General features: G+C 40.3%; 1 non-coding gene across 1 annotated transcript; it reads left to right on the top strand.

Moving 5' to 3' along the window:
- Positions 1-2,978: 2,978 nt before the first annotated feature.
- LOC130842723 (U6 spliceosomal RNA) lies at positions 2,979-3,085 on the top strand. Its single transcript, XR_009050524.1, has one exon. It is a non-coding gene; the product is annotated as a U6 spliceosomal RNA (small nuclear RNA).
- The last annotated feature ends 12,528 nt before the right edge of the window (positions 3,086-15,613 follow it).

The raw sequence follows: 15,613 nt of genomic DNA, 5'->3' as shown, positions 1-15,613 counted from the left end.
AAACAGCTTGGCTTTGAAGCTTGAACCCCAACCTCCTCATTAACTAGCTGGGAGATTGAGTTTTCTGTGTCTCAGTTTCCTCATCTATAAAATATGATGACAACAATGCTATCTATCTCAGAGCATTCTGGCAAGGATTGTGTATGTGAGAATATTTCGCAAGAAGCAAATTTCTATACAAATGTTTGTCATTCTTAGCAAGGTAGAAATCTAGGACTAGGAGAGCCAAAGAGTAAGAATTTGTCAGTGTTTAACTAGTCCTGACTTAGAGCACTGGCATCACACTTGCCTGCCACCCCTCTCCCCTCCTCGGTGTTGCTGTTGGGCAGGGCCATGTGATCACTTCCACCCACTGAGTTATGAGCTGAAATTGACAGGTGTGACTTCCCAGCCCAGAATCAGTGTGGGAGGGACTACGCAAGGGCATGAATACAATGGGGTGAGGTTCATCACACATCACCAAATGGCAGTCTACCACAATGGTCAAACAGTCCATTCATTTATCCATACATTCATTTGTTCATTCATCAAATCTTTTCTGAGCACCTTGCATGAGCCCAGCACTGTGCTAGGCTCTGGGATGAAAAGACAAATAAGCAGGGTCATTATCCTCAAGTGTGTTTACTCCAGATGTCAAAGCGGAGGTAGGAACAAGCAAATAATTGCAATACAGTGTGTTCATTCCTTTGAGAGGGGAGCACTGTCTGGAGGCGGCCAGAGAGGGCTTCCTGGAGGAAGAGACATGAACTAGCTCTTAAAAGGCAAGTAAGTGATTACCAAGCAGATAGGGGTCTGAAGAGTTTTTCAGGCAGAGGAAGCTCCAAGGACACCAAATGTTGTAGAGGTTGTGGAGAGAGGTTCAGAGAGGCTGGAGCATAGGGTGTGTGCAATGTAAGTGCCAGGCTGAGGCGTTTTGATTTGAGGCTGAAGCCTGGGGAACCAAAGGAGCTTTTCCAGCAGAGAAGCAGCATGAGACAAAGTCTTTCTAGGAGAATGACTCTGGTGGCAGGATGGAAGATGAAGTGGCAGGGGAAAGATTGGAGGCAAGCCAAGGAGAAGGTCACTGCATGAGTCCTGGAAAGGGATGATGAGGCTCAAACCAAGGCACGGGTGGGAGGATTGAGGGAAGAGACCAGACTCAAGCAGAATTCTTGGGTATAAGAGATTAGATGCTGAGATGGGGGGCTGAGGATGACTAATTCTGGATGATTGGCCTGAGTTCTATAGACAGAGTCCTGGCTTGAAGAATACCAGTCTATCAGGCCTCCATAGCTTGATGGAAATTTGTTTATTCTAATTCTCTACTTCCCAAACAGTTTTCTGGTCTGTAGTTTGGTCAACTGAGGAAATAGACCGCTCCCCATACCCCAGAAGAATGTCCTATGCAGATCAAAGGTATGTGTTCAGGACTCAGAGAGGAATATCTAGTCAAAAACATAGCTTTCTCTTACCTCCAGTTCTGATGCTAAGAAATTAGGTCCCAATTTCACTTTCTGGCTGATGCTCTTCCTTCTGAAGCAGATGGGTGCATTTTCTCTACTGCATATAAGATATAAGGGTAGAGGCAATAGAATTTGCTGATAGATCGTATATGGGGTGTGAGGGAAAGCGCGAAAGGGAAGGTAACACCAGGCTTTGGGTTTGAGCAACTGGAAAAATGGAATTGCCATTTATTGAGATAGGGAAGGCTGAGGGGGGAGCAGGTTGGGGAAGGTAGGATGTGCTATAGATGAGATGCTATTAGGCATGCAAGTGAGAAAGCAGTTAAAGGTTTTAATACAAAGTTCCAAGACATTACCCAGAATGCAACAAAGAAAGAGATGAAAAATATAAAAGAGGGGTTATTAGATATGGAGGATAGACAGAGTCTCATAAATGTTTGATTGGAGTCTCAGAAGAAAAAAAAATGGAAGAAAGGCAATATTTGAGGGGATGATGGTTGACAATTTTCCAAAATTAATGAAAGATATGAATCTTCAGATCCAGGGAGCCCAACAAATTCTAATAGGATAAAAAGAAATCCACATTGAGACACATTACAGTGCAAGTGTAGAACCGAAGGAAAAAAACAAAGATTCTAAAAGTGGCCTGAGTGAAGGGGAGGGCAATTACCTATAAAAAATGACAATTGGAATGTCAGCATAGTTTCCAACAGCAATAGTAGAAACCAGAAGACAGTAAAATCCTCTTTTTAAAATATATATATAATTCACATACCATGTAATTCATTCTTTCAAAGTGTGCAATTAAGTGGTTTTTGTATAGTCACAAAATTGTGCAACCATCACCACTATCTAATTCCGGAACATTTTCATCATCTTAAAAGGAAACCAACTGGGACTTCCCAGGTGGTCCGGTGGTTAGGACTCCATGCTTCCAAAGCAAGGGGCGCCAGTTCGATCCCTGGTCAGAGAACTAAGATCTGACATGCTGCACGGCACAGCCAAAAAATTAAAAAAGAAACCCACTGTCCATTGGTGGTCACTCCCTATTCCCCTCTCCCCCCATCTCCTAGAAAGCACTAACCTACTTTCTATCTCTATATATTTGCCTATTCTGAACATTTCATATATATGGGATCATACAATATGTGGTCCTTGGTGACTGGCTTCTTTAACATAGCATAATAATTTTAAAGGTTCATCCACATTGTAACATATATCAGTGCTTCATTCCTTTTTATGGCCAAGTAATATTCCATTGCATGGATATACTATGTTTTATTTATCCATTTGTCAATTGGTGGACATTTTAATTGTTTCTACCTTTTGGCTATTAGGAATAATGCTGCTATAAACATTCATGTGCAAGTTTTTGTGTGGACATGTGTTTTCATTTCTCTTGGGACTATACCCAGGAGTGGAATTGCTGGGTCACAGAGTAACTCTTGTTTAACATTTTGAGGAACTGCCAAACTGTTTTCCAAAGCAGTGACACCATTTTACATTCCCACTAGCAATGTATAAGAGTTCTAATTTGTGCTCACTTCAGCAGCTCACATACTAAAATTGGAATGCTTCAGAGAAGATTAGCATGACCCCTGTGCAAAGATGACTTGAAAATTCATGAAGTATTCCATTTTTTTTTTTTTTGGCCACACTGAGCAGCTTGTGAGATCTTAGTTCCCCAACTAGGGACTGAACCCAGGCCCTTGGCAGTGAAAATGCAGAATCCTAACTACTGGACCGCCAGGGAATCCCCTATTTCATGTTTTTAAAAAAGAGTTCCAATTTCTCTATATCCTTGTCAACTCTTATTGTTATCTGTCTTTTTTTTTTATTATTATAGTCATGCTTGTGGGTGTGAAGTAATATTTCATTATGGCTTTGACTTGCATTTCCCTCATGGCTAATGATGTCAAGCAACTTTTCATGTGTTTATTGATCATTTGTATATATTCTTTAGAGTTGTGTCTATCTAAATACTTTGTCCGTTTTTAATTGGGTTGTCTTTTTATTGAGTTGTAAGAGTTCTTTACATTTTCTCGATACTAGACCCTATCAAGTATATGTTTTTCAAATATTTTATCCCACTCTGTGCGTTGTCTTTTCACTTCATTGATGGTGTTCTTTGAAGCACCAAAGTTTCAAACTTTGATGACGTCCAATTTACCTATTTTTTTCTTTTGCTACTCATGCTTTTGGTGTCATATCAAAGAATCCATTGCCAGATCCAAGGTCATGCAGATTTGCTGCTATGTTTTTTTCTAAGGGCTTTATAGCTTTAATTCTTACAGTTAGTCTTTTGATCCATTTTGAGTGAATTTTTGTATAAGGTGTGAGGTAGGGGTCCAACTTCATTCTTTTGCATGTGGATATACAGTTGTCCCAGAACCATTTGTTGAAAAGATGTTTCTTTCCCCATTGCATTTTCTTTGCACCAAATGCTACCTTTAAAGTGCTGAGAGAAAATAAACATCAACTTGGAATTTTATGCCAAGATAAACTGTAATTCGAGAAGAAAGGTGAAAAAATGACATTTTTAGAAAAAAAAACTGAGAGGTTCTACCAGCAACTAACCCTCACTTAAGGAACTCCTTAAAGGATGCACTTCTGCAAGAAGGAAGGAAGCAAGGTCTGAGATGCAAGAAGAAATATTTTAGCAACAGCATCTATCATGAGCATCTATCAGAGCAACCCAAATCCGCATCCACAGCATCCTGAAGCCCACCAGACAGTCACCCCCAGAGTCAGGTTCTCTGTGGCAAGATGCAGGCTCTCTTTTGGGGCTGCACATATTCCTGGGTAATAACAGAAAACTCAAATGACCCCTGGCTAGCATACTAGGGGATCACAAGGAGGATGGCTTGCAGAGTAAGCCTGCCAAAGACCAGCTAGCAAAGTGCTTATCTCCAGGGAGGTGAGAGAAACAGATCAATCAGAACCCCACAGTCAGAGGCAAGTGGAGAGTGGCCTGTCTGCCTGAGCAAGCACACCCTGTGAGCCCTGTGAGTTGTAAGGAGATGGCATCTCTCTCTTCTCCAAGCTGCCCTAGGATGCTTAGAATCAAGCCCCGGTTCCACTTCTAGGTGGTAAAACCCTAATGAGGCACAAACCATCTGTCACTCTCTCTCCTCCCATCCCTTCCTCCCTCCCTTACTATTTTCTTCCTCACTTATAACACAACCCTAGATCTACTCTGATCACAAACTTAGTCACCTTTCCAAAATATTTTCTATACCATCCAATGATATTTAATACCAGTAGAATGGACCTTATTGTGCTGTGATCACAAATCAGACAAACCATGTGAGATTTTCAGAATTCAGTTGACTATCATTTTAATACGTGGAAGTATTGAGTGGTCCTCAGACCATGAAAGATGCATAATTCCTGTAAAATTCAAAAGTCTTTAGACATAGGCAGGAAAATATGAACATACGTTTTAAGAGTTCAAGAAATGAAGATTCTAGTGGGGTACTCAAGCCTAGGGGGGTGCTTGCTGACTTAAGTGAGAAGACTGAAGAATTAGGTAATGTCAGGGACCCATGACCACCCCTTGGAGTTATAGAATCACTGACATAGTAACTCTAAATGTCAATGCAGATTCTTTTTGCAACCTCAAACATGCCAAGAAGATGATATAATGGTTTCCTTAGTGGGTGTGAGAGGAATTGCCCAAGGCAGAGCTCACGTGTGGCCAAAATTTCTAGTGAAAAGTAACTTCATTTCACTGGGATGATAACCATGTTCCTTAGTGGGTAACATCTTTTGACCCAGTGAAGATTTCTAATTAAATTTAGAAATGTTTAAGAGTAGCCCATATTTTCTTGTAAAGAATCTGGGCAAATCAGGCATTTTATGTACTTGTAATGTTTAAGAAGATTTAGTCTATTCAAATAAAAGCCATGGGGCTTCCTAGGTGGCGCAGTGGTTAAGAATCCGCCTGCCAATGCAGGGGACACAGGTTCGATCCCTGCTCCAGGAAGATCCCACATGCCACGGAGCAACTAAGCCCGTGTGCCAAAAAAAAAAAAAAAAAAAAAAAAAAAAAAAAAAAGCCATGTGACTGTAACTTAAAATATATAACTGATGTAGACTTAGAATTTTAAGTGGAAATTGTACAGTCTTTGTTTGGTACCAGAATATCCAGGAAATTTTTGTTTGCTGGCTTTAAAAGTTTAATTTGTTTGATTTATGTTATTTAATAAATCTATTAATATTTGAGAACATTTTGTTCATTCATGCAGATGAAGTACTTTAAAAGGAAAAAGAATATATTGTTTTGATGCAAGTGACTGTCTCAAGGGGCAGGTTATGACTATCATTATTGGTCTCTTACCCCACAGCTGTTCTCTTACAAAACCCCGATGTTGTTCATTTATGGAAGGCTTTGTGACTCAAGAAAAGCTGGGCCCCTCCCTAGCCCAGGAGTGGAGCTGGGGGTGAATCCTGACAAATCAAAGCTAATCGAAGTAATTCCATTCCCCTTGCCTGTGATTGGATCAGGAAAGGAAGTTTGATGCAATTTTGACCAAACATTAAGGTGGAGAAGTCTGCTGGGAGGCTTCAAGGAAGGTTTTCCTTTCAAAGAGGAGCACAAGGAAAGAGATAAGACTCCTCCCTTCTGGCCTTGGAATGTTGTGTGAGAATGTGATGCTTGGAGCTGATGCAGCCATTTTGTGAGCATGAGGGGAGGCACTGATAACTGGGGATGGCAGAGTTGAAATGTGAAAAGAAGCTTGGTCACTGAGCCTCCAAATTAACCAACCATCATAGAGTATTTAAAAAATACATTCTCCTTACTTGTTTTTGTTTTTCTTTTTTAATAAATAAATTTATTTATTTATTTATTTATTGGCTGCATTGGGTCTTTAAATTTTATTTATTTATTTATTATTTTTTGGGGGGGTACACCAAGTTCAATCATCTGTTTTTATACACATATCCCCGTATTCCCTCCCTCCCTTGACTCCCCCCCCACCCTCCCCGTCCCAGTCCTCTAAGGCATCTTCCATCCTTGAGTTGAACTCTGCATTGGGTCTTCATTGCTACGTGCAGGCTTTCTCTAGCTGCAGTGAGTGGGGGAGTGGCGTCAGGGAGGGTCATACTTTGTTGCGGTATGAGGGCTTCTCATTGCGGTGGCTTCTCTTGTTGAGCATGGGCTCTAGGTGCATGGACTTCAGTAGTTGCAGCACATGGGCTCAGTAGTTGTGGCTCATGGGCTCTAGAGCACAGGCTCAGTAATTGTGGCGCACGGGCTTCGTTGCTCCCTGGCATGTGGGATCTTCCTGGACCAGGGCTCAAACCCATGTGCCCTGCATTGACAGGTAGATTAGTAACCACTGCTCCACCAGGAAAGTCGTGACTTACTTATTTTTTTTGTTTTTTTGTTTTTGGTTTTTTAAGCTCTTTATTGGAATATAATTGCTTTGCACTGTTGTGCCAGTTTTTGCTGTACAACAAAGTCAATCAGCTGTATTTATACATATATCCCCATATCCCCTCCATCCTGTGTCTCCCTCCCACCCTCCCTATTCTAGCCCTCTAAGTCATCACCCATCATCGAGTTGATCTCCCTGTGTTATGCAGCAACTTCCCACTAGCTATCTATTTTACATTTGGTAGTGTATATATGTCACTGCTACTCTCTCACTTCGTCCCAGCTTCCCCTTTGGCCGCCCAGCACCCACCCCCACCCCGCCCCGTGTCCTCAAGTCTGTTCTCTACATCTGCATTTTTATTCTTGCCCTGTCACTGGGTTCATCAGTACCATTTTTTAGATTCCATATGTATGAGTTAGCATACGGTATTTGTTTTTCTCTTTCTGGCTTACTTCGCTCTATATGACAGTCTCTAGGTCCATTCACCTCACTACAAATAACTCAGTTTCATTCCTTACTTGTTTTTTAAAGTTTTCATTCAATTCATATTTTAGTAACTCCTTCCTGTTTTAAGGATTCCCCTTCAGTTATCATTAAATTAATCTTGCATCTCCCCCTTCCTAGATAAACATTTGCTTATTCTTGTTGATTTAGGTGAGGGAAAGGATATTTTCAAATCTGCAAAAGATAGTTATTTGGGCTGTTTGTTCTTTTTTTTTTTTAATTGAAGTATAGTTGATTTGCAATGTTGTATTAGGGCCTATTTGTTCTTGTTACTTTCTAATTTTATTGTATTATGGTCAGATAATATGGCTTATATGATATCTTTTGGGAAATATATTCAGATTTTCTTTGAAGGATAAGTCTTGGTTAATTTTTATAAATTTTCCACAGTTGTTTCAATAGAATATGTATTCTCTGTTGGGCACATGCTTTATATATGTCTATTAAATGCTCAGGCTGGGGCCATCTTGAAGGCGTCTTTGCTTATATGTCTGTTACCTGAGCTGGGAAGGCTTAGCACAGCTGGCAGCTGGTATGGCTGTGATCCTCGGGCATCCTTCTATCCCTATATGGTCTCTCTGCATGGTGGCTTCAGGGTAACCGACTTCTTATATGGGGGCTCAGGGCTCTAAAGACATGTGTTCCAAAAGGGATAGAGTTAGGCAGAAGTCATATAGACTTTTATGACCTAGCCTCAAAAGTCACACAGCATCACTTCTGCCAAATTCTGTGCATTAGAATCAAATCTCTAAGGTCAGCCCACATTCAAAGAGAGAGGAATTCGATTCCATCACTTAATGTGTCCAATGATTTACAAACCTGTTTTAAAACTGCACCACACCAGCCTAACGTGTCTAAAGAGCAGAGAGGACATGGGCGTGTGTTTCTGGCCCTATCTCCAGTCCCTTGGCTTTTCTTTGTAATCTCTACTTGCCAGCATCTCCCAGGCTTCCGTGTCACTTCTGTTGCCAACTCTGCCCTCATTCCAAAATGCTGCCCCTCTATTGTCATGCTTGTACCGTGTAACCTTCCTACTCGCCCCTCTTTTGCTGAGCCCTGTTACCCCCAGACCCATAAGGAATAATATTAAAATGATTGTTGTTATTTTAAGTCACTAAGTTTGTTTTTGTTTTTTTGTTGTTGGTTTTTTTTTATCTTTATTGGCGTATAATTGCTTTACAGTATTGTGTCAGTTTTCTGCTGTACAACAAAGTGAATCAGCCACATGTATACATATATCCCCATATCCCCTCCCTCTTGAGCCTCCCTCCCTACCTACCTATCCCACCCCTTTAGGTCTTCACAAAGCATCAAGCTGATCTCCCTGTGCTCCACAGTAGCTTCCCACTAGCCAGTTTGAGATGATTTGATAGGCAGCAATAGGTCACAGAAAACCACTGTTTTATTTTGAAGGCTGGTTTCCTAGCACAAAGGTTAGAGGAGGGATGCTATCCTGGTCATTCAGAAGTGATAAGGTCCCAAGTGACTCCACCCCCTATGAGGCTGTACATTTCTTCAGCTGCAACATTTTGGCCAAGACTAAGAAAGCTTATGTTTGTGAAAGTATTTTCATGAGCTCAACACCTTTTTTGATGCTTACTGCTTATTGCAAAACTTAAGAGTGAACAGACTTCTGCCTGGAAGCTTTAGAGTCTCTTTTTTTAAATTGTGGTAGGAACACTTAACATGAGATATACCCTCTTAAATTTTTAAGTGCACAATACAGTATTGTTAGCTACAGGCCCAATGCCATACAGCAGAGTTCTAGAACTTCTTCATCTTTTTTTTTTTAATCCGTGCTGCATTGCTTGCAGGATCTTAGTTCCCCAACCAGGGATCAAACCTGGACCCTCAGCAGTAAAAGCATGGAGTCTTAACTACTGGACTGCCAGGGAATTCCCTAGAACTTCTTCATCTTGCGTAACTGAAACTTTATATCCATTGATGGACAACTCTCCATCTCCCCCTCCCCCCAGAACTGAGTCTTAATTGCATTAATTTTTTTAATTAACAAAGCATAGGAAACATATATCTCCATTTTATGTTTAACAAGTATCTAATCTCAACAGTAAAGTAGCCGAATGTATAAACTTCACGTCTCATTAAGAAATTCTTGAAGTTTGAGACTATAGAAGACCAAAAAGTATATGCTAAATAATACATTTTCACAGTGAATTCTCCTGGATGCTCACTAGTATTGCCAATGAGACCCCAGATTAAATACGAGTTAAACCACAAAAAAGGATGGCAAATTTTAACTAATTTCAAAGCTTTCTTTGAAAGCTAAACGCATTAGAAAATATCAAATACTTTTTTTACAATTTTTAATTGAAGTATAGTTGATTTACAATGTTGTGTTATTTTCAGGTGTACTGCAAAATGATTCAGTTATTTATTTATACACACACACACACACACAGGTATTCTTTTTCAGATTCTTATCCATTATAGGTTATTACAAGATATTGAGTATAGTTCCCTGTGCAATTCGAATGCGTTTTTAAAGTAAGACAAATTATAAAATGATAGATTTTGTAATAATCCTCTCTCTCACACGCCTTTATTCATCCAGGCATTCATATTTAATAAATACTCTTTGAGCGCCTAATATTAATAATAATAATCATTTTTGAGCCTTTTTATATATATCAGGTATTATACTAAAACTCTGTATAGCATCTTGTGTAATCCTTTTAACAGCCTTTGGGGTATATTATTTTCTTTATTCCTATTGCACAGATGAGGAAACTGAGGCAGAGAGAAGCTAAGTAACATGCCCAGTTACTAAGCGGCTGTGCCCAGATGGGAGCTCCGGCTGTGTGCCCAGGACTCTTCCTTGAAACCTCTGTCCTCTGCTGCCTCCATGTGCCTGGCGAGAAACTCGGGTACTGAGCTGGAGAGTTGTTTAAACAAGCTCTTCACTTCAGGGAGTTGAAGAGATCAAAAAGATCAACCTAGCCCAGGAACAAATAGTATAGATGCAAACTTGGTAGGACAGGTTTTACCAGTTTGGGGTTAAATAAGTTCACATGGCCTTTGTTTTTTTTTTTAACTTTTTTTTTTTAACACTTAACATTTTCAAACTTACACAAAAGGAGAGAGATTAGCAAGCATTATGAACCCCCCAAGTATCCATCACCCACCGTAATTGGTATCCATTTATGGCCAATCTTGCTTCATCTATACCCTACCCACTTTTTCCTTCCCCCACCTCCTCTCTACTGAATTTTTTTTGGCTTTCTATATAACCAATTGTATTTATTTTTTAAATTTTATTATTATTATTTTTTGGCCATGCTGTGTGGCTCGTGGGATCTTAGTTCCCTGACCAGGGATTGAACTTGGGTCCTCGACAGTGAAAGCACAGAGTTCTAACCACTGGGCCACCAGGGAATTCCCTAACCAATTTTACTCCTTAAAAATTGAAGTATAGTTGATTTACAATGTCAGGTGTATAGCAAAGTGATTCAGCTACACACACACACACATATATATTCTTTTTCAGATTCTTTTCCAATATAGGATCCTACTGAATTTTTTGAAGCAAATCCCAGCCATCATATTCTTTTATCCACAAATACTTCAAATCCACAAATACCTATCTTTTAAAGAGAAAGAATCCTTGTAAACATAACCGCAATACCAGTATCACTCCCAAAGTAACTAACAATGATACCTTAAGATCATTCAGTCTATAGGGGAGGAAAAATCATTTTCCCTCTACCCTTCTGGGTTCTTGGCTGAGACCCCCCCCCAATAATAAAAGGCAGATTAACAGGAGAAAAACAAATAAAAGTTTAGTAATATGCATACCTCTTGTGTACACAGGAGAGCCCCAGGAAAACTGGGTAACTACCAGAAATGGCCCAAGACACCACCTTAAATCCCATCTCCAGCTAAAGACAAAGGAAGATAGGGGGTGGGGGGAGTCAGTTATGGGAGATTATCAGGAAAAGCACAGTAAATAGGGGAAGGTTGTTACCCAGATTTAGGTTGTTACCGTCTCCTTTGATAACTTATCCTTCTCTTGCTGGTACATGGAGGGAGACACCCTTATACACGGACATTTCCCTTATAAATATCTCTCACAAAAAGGTAACTTCTACTCTGTTTTCAGAGTTTTTCCTATGACTGCTCTTTCTTAAAAATAATTAGCCTAAAATAATTTTTATGCCAAAGAAACATATTTTGGGGTGACAAATTCGGCTCTCCTTCAAGTCACTGATATATTCAAATTAACTGCTTGAGTGTTCACTTACCCAGATTAATAAAAAGCCCAGTTTCTCTCTTGGGGCCCCTCTCCTGGTAAATTGTCCAAAATGCCAGGCCAGTGCCCCCCTAGCCATGCTTCCAAACACCTGGAGGAGAAAGAACTAGAGAAATCTGAGCAGTCCCCCAGCGGACACCATCTTTGTTTACTGCCATGGCTGCCCCTGAGTTTTGCTGATGAAAACCAGTGATCTGGTTCAGTCTAACTATCCTAATTCACCACAAGTCCAGCTCCTGTCCAGGCCCCAGTGGCTCTCCAAGAAAGGCCAACCCTCTCCCTCTGGGTACGCGGTGGCGGTGGGGGGGAGGTGCTGGGATAAGATGCCAAGAGCTGGATCCCAGTGTAGGCTCTTCACTTGTCCCTGAAACACTCGGCCCTTGTTTCTATAACACACCTGGGGGCCTGCAGGCCTAGCCCCACCCCCGACCAGAATCCACCTTCCCCAACAATGGTCAATGCCAATGTGTTGAACCTAGTCAAGCTTCTTCTTTCTTGGTGCATTTCCCCAAGAATTCCCATGGCCCCTCCCCAGCCAGCAGCCGCCCCCCACTCCCCACCCCGGGCCCTCTCAGCCCATCAGAGAAGGGAGATTCCTCAAAAGTGAAGGACTCAAGCCAGTTCCCTGAAATCTCAGGAATCTCTTGAGCTCCACACAAATTTGCCCTGGGATAGTCTCTGCATACCAAAGCCTCCTGGGAGAGGCCACATCCAGCCACAAAGAAAGGTCTTGTTATACCCCTCCCCTGGGCTATCTGTCACCACATATCTGTATAGCTAGGAGAGGTGGCTGGAGGACCCCTTGGAACCAAGGTGACCTGCTGCCTCCTCCTATACAGTCTCTATTGTTTCACCTTCCTTTTGTTTGCTTTTTAATTTTCATCTTGTTCATTTATTTTTTGAACAGCTTATACACTTACATGGTTCAAAATTCAAAAGATAGCAAAGGATATATAAGAGGAAGTCTTCCTTCCAACCCTGTTCTCAGCCACCCATATCTTCTCCCCAAAAGCAACCAATTTTATCAGTTTCTTGTGTTTCCTTCAGAAATATTTGTCCATACAAGCCAATATTTCTCTCTATATGTATAGATATATATATAGATATACATATTCCCCTCATTTTTACATAAATCATAGCATACAATACACAGTGTTCTGCTCCTTGATTTTTTTTAGCTTAACAGGATATCTTTTATTTATTTATTTTCACCTAACAGGATGTCTTTACAATCAATCCATAGGGCTTTCTGTTCTTATTACAGCTGCAGAGTATTCCAAAGCATGAATGTACTGTAAGTTATTTAACCAAAAGTCTTCTAATCAGTAGACTTTCAGGCCGTTTGCAATCTTTTAAAATTACAAATAAAGCTGTACTGGATAAACTTATAAACAGGACCCAGACAGCTTTTAACAAGCACTTCTCTTACCTAGAAACAAATTAAAATTCCAACTAAGGAAGCGCCTTGCTGTATAAGATAAAGAATGATAAACTACTCTGGAGGATCAGAAAAGACAGAACGTACTTTTGGCTGCCTTGGGCCAGGGGAGAAGAGGTCTGTGGAGTGGGAGAATAAAATCTGCAGGAGGGGAAATTACAGATGAATTCATTTTGGAAAATTAAGTTACACTGAACTGTGTATAGAATGTACAGTATGAGTGGAGAGAGTTATTTTAATTAAAAAAAAAAAAACCTCCTCTAACTTAAAAACTCCTGTATTAACATGGCATTATAGGAATGTAAATATCAGGCACTCCAAAATAAATTACAGACATAATGCAAAATCTGACCCAGTTCTTAGGAACATAAACTATAAAGCACTATAATGAAGGCAAAAATCCACATCAAACCTCCATTGTCTCAGAAAATAGAATTTAAAGAAGTCCTTCCCTCTTCAGTAGTGTTATCACTGGTAAATGAGAATAATTCTGTTCCTGCCCTTTGTCATTAGTATATGCTTGCCACTTCTTGGCAAATGTGTCTGGTTTGCTTTTTGGTTGGTGGGTAAAAGGTGAGTAGAATGCAGTTAAGGTAGCAGATCTTCCCACAAACAGCTAGCGCAGACATAATACCTTTCCACACTGCACTTGATGCTCTGAATTATTAATTAGGATGTTAAATATATTGCTCAGTGCATGAGGTTATATTTAACTCCACACACTGACGATCTGAGCTTTGCACCTTCCTGGGTTTGAAAATTAGATTCTGTAACAACAGGATTTCTTATGTTTGTTCAGAAAATCATACCCGTAACAAGGGTGGGGAATCACTTTAAGCAGACCCAGAGAGGTGAAAAGTCAATTGAGGTCTTGGATGGAATCCCCAAATAGGAACTGGGAAAAGAACAACATCCACCATTAGCTCCTTGGTACTTTGCTCCCAGGTTCCATCTTCTGGAAAATTCTGTCTAGAAGTATTAGAAAAGACTTAGGCTTCCGTCAACCAGACCAGGGTTCTGATCTGGATTCTGTCAAAACCGAAGACACAAAAATAGGGGATTAGATCAATAAATTTGGGTGCATCCCCTCAATGAAATAGTATGCAATTATTATGTTAAAAATTTTTATGCAAACATTTTATGAAATGGATGGTACTGCAATGTTTAATGTAAAGGCAAAACATTGGAAGCATTTTAAATGTGTGTTGAAATGGGTTTAGAAAAATAAATTATGATCCATCCATAATGTTGTGAACTGACCAAAGCCAATTTGGTCAGGTAGTCTTACAAGGCTCTCTCGTAGCTGCCCTTAGTCCAAAGTAGGTGGGGCCTACCTATTCCCTACCTAGTCACCAGGTTGTAACAAGAGCAGGTCTCAGGCCCAAATCAGCTAGGTAGAAATTAACAAGCAGGCCTAAGCAATAGTGGTACAACCTCTTCTGTGTACCCAAAGGAGTCCCAGTTTGGTCCTTGCATGCAAAATTCATTGAAGGCAGAGGCTACAGTACTCTAGAAGCAGGATTCCATTAGCCTTGAAGGCAGCATCAGGCAACCAGAATGTCCAAATTCATGGCTGGACAAAGGCCCCCTTAGAGATCTAGCCGGACATGCCCCTGAGCACAGGCTACATGGCTACCTAGATTCAACTGTCCTGTCTGTGCCAGTTCGGAGAAGTGTCTTTAAAATAGTTCAGCCAATCCATATACCTTGCATACTTCTCAATTCAACAATAAGAGCCCATTGGGAATATCCGTTGTGCAGATTCACTTTAACAATCATTCTGCTAATTAGCAAAATCTAGTGTTGATGGGAGATAAAAATAGATGAAGCACACGGAGGGTGATTTTTCTGATTAAAGTCGGCAGGCCGCTTCTGGAGTGGGAATTCCTGTAAAGAGCAACTCACTAGCCCTGGAAGCATAGCTTAAACTAAATAACACGCACTTTATAACACACTGCCTGTCTTTAAAGTAAGTTAGAGACATCATAACAGAGACAACAGAATACTATGCACCAATTAAAAAGACTACGACACATCACTTCCTGCCACAGTGAGATAGCCGAACCATTTTAAAGTAAAATAAGCAAGAATATATAACATGATTTTTTTATAAAAAAATAAAATCACATATATGATTAAATAGGTATAAAGGAAGGTCTAGACAGATATAGAACTTATTGTTTCCCCTAGACAGTAATTAGCAGGAAGTGAAAGGGGGACCTTCCATTGTTTCTTTATGCGTTTCTGCATTTTGAAGTTTTTATGAGTACGTATTACCCTGATAACATGAATTTTAAAAATGAACACCTTTGGGCTTCCTAGGTGGCGCAGTGGTTAAGAATCCGCCTGCCAATGCAGAGGTCACGGGTTTGATCCTAGCTCCAGGAAGATCCCACATGCCGCGGAGCAACTAAGCCCGTGTGCCAAAAAAAAAAAAAAAAAAAAAATTGAACACTTTTTATAAAAGGATGTTATGGAAGAATAATTATGTGGAGAAATGTTTATAATATATTCTTGGGTAAAATACATTAGACAGCATTATATTAGATATGACAGCCGTTGTCTCCTCATCTGTGTGCAA

This window comes from Hippopotamus amphibius, chromosome X (genome assembly GCF_030028045.1).
Source record: "Hippopotamus amphibius kiboko isolate mHipAmp2 chromosome X, mHipAmp2.hap2, whole genome shotgun sequence".
Classification (NCBI taxonomy): Eukaryota; Metazoa; Chordata; class Mammalia; order Artiodactyla; family Hippopotamidae; genus Hippopotamus; species Hippopotamus amphibius.
Note: the sequence above shows the minus strand (reverse complement) of the source record. Positions and strands in the feature narration are given on the sequence as shown.